The following is an 8,414-nucleotide window of genomic DNA, read 5'->3' as shown; positions in this document are numbered from 1 at the left end:
ATGCTATCGATTAATTGTTCCCCTCATGTTTTCTGACCTCGTGCTTAAATTAGAAATTATATTCAGGGTAGTGGATTCATAAAGAATTCTGTGACAGACTGGCCATAAGGAGGAATGTTGTAATTTTGGTCACTATTCACCATAGGCCTGCCTGTCTGACTAGCCAGTGGGTTGGCATCATTTGAAAGCTACAACAGTGTGAGGAAGTGCACTGTGTGTAGCAATGTATAACAACATCCCATATTTTGGTTCACACTGTGGTACAAAACACTGAACCTTATGAAGGAGATGACGTAGGGCTGAGAAATGTAGTGCATTGATGCACTTGAGAAGACCTGCCAACCACAATGGAATTGAGAGTCTAAAACCAATGTGCCATGTAAAAAGTGTTGGTTGTGGGTGTATATATATAAATATATATATATATATATATATATATATATACCAGAGTAAGCACATAAATGTGAAACAAGGTGGAAAATAGAGTACTCAAATACCAGAGGTAGAGTAATATGCTTTATTTAAAAGCAGCAGAGATATAACAAAAGCTGTCACTCAGAGTTTCACGTTCCCATTCATCAGACAGTTTTGTTAATCTATATATATATATATATATATATATATATATATATACATATATACACATCCACGTGTATGTGCATGTATTCTGCTTTGCCACTCACTCTTAATACACACAGATAGAGAGATAGATAAGTATAGATGTTTGGGTTATGTATTTGCTTGTTATTATGTTTTTGCATTATTATTATTATTATTATTATTATTATTATTATATTATTATTATTATTATTATTATTATTATTATTATTGTTGTTGTTGTTGGTGTTGTTAGTATTGGATTATTATGAGTATTATTATTCTTATTATAGTATTATTATATTATTATATTATGATATTAGTTGTTGTTGGTTGTTTTGTTGTTATATTATTATTGTTATTATTATTATATTATTAGATATTATTATTATTTATATGATATGTGTTGTTGTGTTGTTGTTATTATTATATTGTTATTATATTATTATTATTATTATTATTATTATTATTGTTGTGTGTTGTTGTTGTTATTATTATTATGTATTATTATTATTATTATTATTATTATTATTATATTATTATTATTATTATTATTGTTGTTGTGGTGTTGTTATTATTATTATTGTTATATTATTATTATATTATTATTAGTGTTATTATTATTATTTTGTTGTTGTTGTATTATTATTATTGTTATTATATTATATTATTATTATTATTATTATTGTTGTTGTTGTTGTTGGTGTTGATTATTATTATTGTTATATTATATTATTATTATTATTATTATTATTATTATTATTATATTATTAATGGTTGTTGTTGTTGGGTTATTATTATTATGTTATTATTATTATTATATTATTATTATTGTTATTATTATTATTATTGTTGTTGTTGTGGTTATTATTATTATGTTATTATTATTATTATTATTATTATTATTATTATTATTATTATTATTATTATTGTTGTTGTTGTTGTTGTTATTATTATTATGGTTATTATTATTATTATTATTATTATTATTATTATTGTTATTATTATCATTATTATTAATGTTGTTGTCGTTGTTGTTATTATTATTCTGGATTCTATTATCAATATAGCAATCGTTTCTGTTTACATTTATTGCCAATATTTTGGTAAATGTCATAGAATAATAAGGTAAGCTCTCGAGGAATCAAATCCACAGTCATATTTCAATTTCCTAGTTGTAGCTATTCAAAGTTTCAGGAATATCTCAGCTAACCTTGGATGTATAGCATTATGGCAAAAAAAATAAAACAAATAATAAAAAAGTAAAAATAAAAATAAATAATATTAAATTAATAAAAATAAATAAATAAAACCACATGCAGATCCCATAGTAAGCAGCTGGGGTGGGGGGGGGGAGTTATTTTGGGTCGAGAGAAATTTGGCAGCTAAACTGAGTTGATTCTTTATTCAGCTATCATTGAAGTACCTTTACTGAAGAAGTGAAAGCAATGCAGTTATTGTTATTGATGATGATGATGAAGATGATGAGGATGATGATGATGACATTGGTTGTGATATGATAGCAAGTGATGGTGGTGGTGGTGGTGGTGGTGGTAAGAAAAGGGATGGGGGGTGAGGAAGTATTAAGAGCATTTTGATGCAAAGTTTGATACAGCCATTGCCACACGTCCAATATATCTTCTTTTTGGGATTCTGCAAAAGCTTTTAATAATTCCTGTTTTTCCTCACGCGAACATTGAAAATCAGTTTCACCTCTTCCGCCTCCATCCTTCACTGCTGTTTTCTCCACCCTCTCCACCAACCTCCATCTCTCTCTTTCTTTCTCTCTTTCTCTCTCTATCAGTCTCTCTATCTCTTTATCAGTCTCTTTCGTTTCCTCTCCCCCCTCATCCTTCCTTTCGTGCCACAGTTGCTATCTCTGTTCCACCATCACCATCACCATCACCTTCTCCATCGCCTCCATGATTACTGTCTAATCCATTATTGTTCCCTAGTTTCTGCTTTTACTCAGAATCCATACCCCCTCCCTCCCTCCCTACCCCCCCACTGCCATTCCATCACTGCCATCATTATATCGGTAACAAGAACAACCACACCTTATGATACTCCCGATGCAGTACCTCCATACTTTGTGTCATACCACCACCCCTTCCACCACCACCACCACTGATAACATCATTATCAACATCACCCCTCCATTCTCTACTGCACCCACCACAACTGCCGTTGCCACCATCACCACCACCACCACCACCACCACCACCACCACCACCACCGCCACCTTAATCATTGCTGCAACTCCATCTCCCTGTGCAAATACATGCAACGTCTCTGCATTCACTCCCCCCTCTTCAAACACCATCCTCTCCGCTACCTACCATCCTTACCATTCATACTGCCAATCCCAACAGCACCCCAGCCACGACCATCACCATCTGTAGCGTCACTTCTCACCACTACCTAATCCATTGTTGTCCACCCAAAAAAGTAACATCTGTACGGTCATTTAGCCTGCTAGAAATAGGAATCAAATTACCCGTGGATCACAATCTGCTCTCTTATAAAGTGAAGAAAACATTTGACAATATAATCTAAGAAGGAAAAAAAATAAATGAGGAGATGGTCACAGTTGGAAAGCCTTTGATCAAAAGTCTGCTTGATTGAAGTAGACCTGTGTAATAGCTAGTAACACCTACATTCTACCATCCTGCCATACAAATTCCCCACTACCACCACCGACATGACTGACTTAATCCAGAACTTCCTATCTTTTTTCTCCTCTCTATATACAATAAAATATCTCTATTGAAAAGACAATTTCTGCATATTACAGGAGAGAGAGAGAGAGAGAGAGAGAGAGAGAGAGAGAGAGAAATCCATGGATACTTCTATTTAAAATATGATCCTGTCTGGAGCTAAGCTAAGCTTCATAGATGCTTCAACCAGCAGCACCCTTTAAAAAAATAATAAACAGCAAACCACTGGGGCAACTGGTGGACCAGCCAGCCAGCCAGACAGCCAGACAGACAGACAGACAGACAAACAAACAGACGGACAGACAAACTGACGGACAGCAAGCAAACCAACCAAATGTTGCCACCATCCGGGCTGCTGGCCTGCCTGTCTGCCTGCCATCACACTAGTCAGTTACATTATACAATATATTTTCTCCCTCCCACATTCACACTACATAAAACTCCTACTCCCTCTTTACTCTTACAGACCACTTCCTTACACTTCACTTTTCATTAGCCAACATCTACTTTCACTTTCTCTATCACACACATACACACTCAATCTGTCTGTCTGCCAACCTGTCTGTCTGACTGCCTTCTCTCTCTCAACTTCTCTCTTTCAAGCTCCTTCCTCATCACATGTGTTGCTGTTCTGCTATGTGCTTCTACTCCAACCCAAACTGCTAGACTTCCACAATCGATCTACTTTTCCCTTTCTTTCAGCAAGAAGAGACAGACATACAGACAGACAGACACACACACACACACATACACACGCATGCACACACACATACACACACACACACACACACACACAGTGAAATAGATAAGCAGGCAGAAGGGCCGGTAGGCAAGCAAGATACACCAACAAGCAGGCAGGGAGGCAGACTGGCAGACAGGCACGCAGGCTGGCAGGCAGGCAGGCAGGCAGGCATACCAGCAGGCGAGCAAGCAGTCAGTCAGTCAGTCAGCCAAACAGAATGAGAAGCAGCAGGCATGCAGATGGACTGATACATCAATTAGCAGGGCAGGTAGGCATACATGTCTTCAGTCTCCCAAGAAAAAAAAAAGAAAAAAAAACCATGCCGTTCCACCTGTAAGCCGCCCATAGTATTTAACCAACCGGCCGGCCGGCAAGATAGCCAGTCAGTCGGATGGTTGATCTGACTCGCTTCATCCAGGAATTCTTCCACTTCTTCAATCGCCACTGACCTACCTAAGACCATTCCAAGGTTTTAGATTTTAAAGAAGCAGGTGGGAAGAAAAGGCCATGATGGTGATGATGATGATGAGAAGGAGGTGGATGGAGATGAAGATGTCTGTGATTGTGGTGAGGATTGGTTGATGAGAGATTAGCAGATAAAGAGATTTGAGTCTTATACATGAGGGGGTGCTGAAAAATTCCTGGCTTTAAGGATATCATGAAAGGCTTGGTTACAGGCCCAACATTCTGAGTTATTTCACAAGACTTGTGAAGAAATGCTGCAATAAGTGTATAAATCTAAGAGGGGAATATGTTGACTGATCCACCTGTATTTCTTTTTACCCAAAGCCAGGACCTTGGCAGCATCCCCTTATATATATATATGTGTGTAAAAGTAAAAAAAAATATACAAACTGGGACAAGAACATGAAACATTTAGAAGACGACACAAAAAACACGGACGGGACATTTGAAGCCTTCAATCTTCAGTCAAGAACTGGATCATCGTCGCAATTTCGGCTGATATACACACATAAATATGTGTGTTTGTGCGTGCGTATAATGTATGTACATATATATCTTTAAATATATATATCTTTCAATAGAGTTTATGAGAGATAATGGTGCCATTGAGACCCAAAAGCGTCAGGTAATGCTGAATAAGTGCTATAGATAGACCATAGTTAAGTTCCGGGTTTGGTGATTATGCAAATAAGGGGTTCAACATCTATAAATGTTCTAAAATCTACACAGCCTTGGTTTTTTTATCTCATCATGAAAAATAAATTTTATGCGCACCTTTATTTTGGGATCACTATTACTTTGTTACCTCTCCCACTTCTTAGCTCTCCTGCGTGACCCTTCTGTCCGGCATTCGCCATGATAGATTGGTAGCCACTACACACATTTTTTTTCTCTCCTTGTTCCTTTCTGTGGAAGAGCGTAGGCTCAAAACATTAAAGACTTTTTCAATTCCCAAGCGTTATACTAATACATCTATTTGTTGTCTACACCACCTGTCTTCATCTTATGTTTTTTCCTGAATTCTCTCTTTATATATATATAAATATAAATATATATATATACACATCCATACATACATATGTGTATAATATAATGTATATATACATATATGTCTATGTACATATGTTATACACACAAACATATTTATGTATATATACAATTATGTAAATATATATTTATGTATATAGACTTGTTTTGAGATCTATTTTTCCTGTTTGCATCAACAAACCTATGTGAAGATAAGGCAAATTTTGACCAGAGACATAATGTATTCCCTATCTGTCTATTCTGTTACTACTGCAGCACCTCATGCTTCTTTGAACAAACTATTTACATACAACCATCCCCAATTCATAGCCCCTTCTCTCTTCCTGACTCATCCGCCCCCACCACCACCACTTCTGTGTCTCACATAAATGCATTCACCCAATCCTTTCTTATTTAAACTTCAAACAAAACTCTCTGGAATTCCTTCTTCCTCACTAGCATTCTTCCTGCAGTCTTTGACTTATATAGATACTGAAGCTAAACATAAACCGTATTGATTTGACCAGTCTCGTGGTACTGGCAAAGGTCGTTGGTACAGTCCCTCCTCCAGACTAAGCTTCTTCAGGCAAAAAGCCAGAACTTTTTAGTGTAGTGATGGTATCATTTATTGAATTGGCTGGACCTTAAGTAAGTCTGTAACTATATAATTTATTTTATTGGCGATGATGATGATCAAAGTTGATGCAAGTAGAATTCCAATAGAGCTTTCATGTAGACAAAACTACGGGCTTTAACAGCTAGAAAAGTTTTTATAAACAACATTGATTAGTTACTTCATAAAACAGTAATAAGTTATGATTAATGATATATATATATATATATATATATATATATATATGTGTGGTTAGACAATTTAGTGTCTATTTTTCAGCACATTGGCAAAGAAAATTTTTTCTTTTGCTCTTATTCAAAATTGTATTCATAATTTTCACCTTAAAAGGTATTTTTCATATGCTGGCCACTTATAAAATTTTTTAATAAAATTTTATCCTTATATTAGTAGTAAAATAATTCTCCTTCACTTTGGGACTGGTTAACCACTTGTGTGCGTTTCTTTACTGACTACACTTGTGTCGAGCCTTGCTACAGAATTTCTATTTGGATATATTTGGGATACTTAAATATATTCATGACTTTGCACCTGCTTTTCCATGGGTACATCTAAATATTTCATTTATTTTCATTTTGTATTCCTCGCTGATGAAGGAAGAATCCTTTTTGGATTAATCCAGAAATTGGAACTGATTTGAGGATAAATATATTTTTATGAATTTCTGTTAGCTTGCTTTCCTTGTTTCAGTATGTGGTGTAATAACATAGATGAAAATATTTGATGTGGTTAGACGATTTAGCATCTATTTTTCAGTATACTGGCAAAGAAAATTTTTTGTTTTGCCTTTATTTCTAATTGTATAAATATATATATATATATAGGCGTAGGACTGGCAGTATATTTATGTGTTGTGAGCCTGAATTGTGTAAGGAACATATAGCATGTGGCCCCAGTGTTCTGCATCAGTAAGATATATTATGTAGTAACATGGATACAAAGTCAACAGTGTACTTGCTGTGAGGAGTGGAAAATCCAATGTTCTGGACACAATCCTTTGTAAGGGGAAAAGTTCAAAGGAGAGAAATTAATGAGAGACAGCCAATTTTTTTCTTTTTTGTAAAACTTTCACGATGTAAAACCTTCTTATTGATTTCTCTCCTTTCAACTTTTATCTTGAAGAAGGACTGTTTCTAAAATGTTGGCTTTTCAATTTCTCACAAGTTTACTGTACTCTTTAATTGGTTTCACAACATGCTCATGTGCATACGCACACACACATACACACACACACACACATCCAGCCCATGTCAGCATAGAACAAGGATGTTAAATGATGATGATGAGTATAGATATATACAGAGGAGAGAGAAATACACACACACATGCACACATATATATATATATATATACTTATAAATAAAAATAAATGCGCCCTTTTTAAGCCTAGCCAGACTCATGGGCTCGGTTTCCCAGTTTCTATGGCGTATGTGTTCCCCAGCTGGACGGGACGCAGGTCCATCGCAGCGTCACTCATTTTTGCCAGCTGAGTGGACTGGAGCAATGTGAAATGAAGTGTTTTGCTCAAGAACACGTGTCGCCCAGTCCAGGAATCGAAACCACAATCTTATGATCATGATGCTGACACCATAACCACTAAGCCACACGCCTCCATATATATATACTTACTTACACAATTATTCACACACACACACACATATATGTATATATGTAGTTAAATAAGATTCGAGTTAAAACCATGTAGAATACTATGCAAAGCCCATCCACAGTTATTGGCTATCTGATGTCATCATACTGTGGAAATGCTCCTGGTACTTGATATATATCAGGAATTTCATAGTATCTATCGAGTTTATATAAACAGACAAAGGTTAGAAAATGGAATCAACAACATTCTTTATTCATAATCACTACAAATGTTTCAACACATCTTTACACCTATATAAATATATAAATATATATATATTTGAATTTGAACTCAGAATATAAACCTGGAAGATATGTTGCCAAGCATTTGTCCAAATTAGTAATAAATCTGCCGGCTTACTGGGAGGGCACTAGGTGATTTTATCAACCCCAATAGGTGGCTGATATTTATTTAATTTACCCCAAATGGATGAAAGGCAAAGTCAAGCTCAGCAACTTCTGAGCACAGAACATAAAGCCAGAAGTGCTGCTAAGCATTTTATCAAGTGTGTTGAAGATTCTGTAACATTGTTGTGATAATAACAGTAATAATAATAATAAAAATAAAAATAATAACAACAACAACAAC

Source organism: Octopus sinensis, linkage group LG9 (assembly GCF_006345805.1).
Source record: "Octopus sinensis linkage group LG9, ASM634580v1, whole genome shotgun sequence".
Classification (NCBI taxonomy): domain Eukaryota; kingdom Metazoa; phylum Mollusca; class Cephalopoda; order Octopoda; family Octopodidae; genus Octopus; species Octopus sinensis.
The sequence above is the reverse complement of the archived record's forward strand: the minus strand, read 5'-3'. Positions refer to the sequence as shown.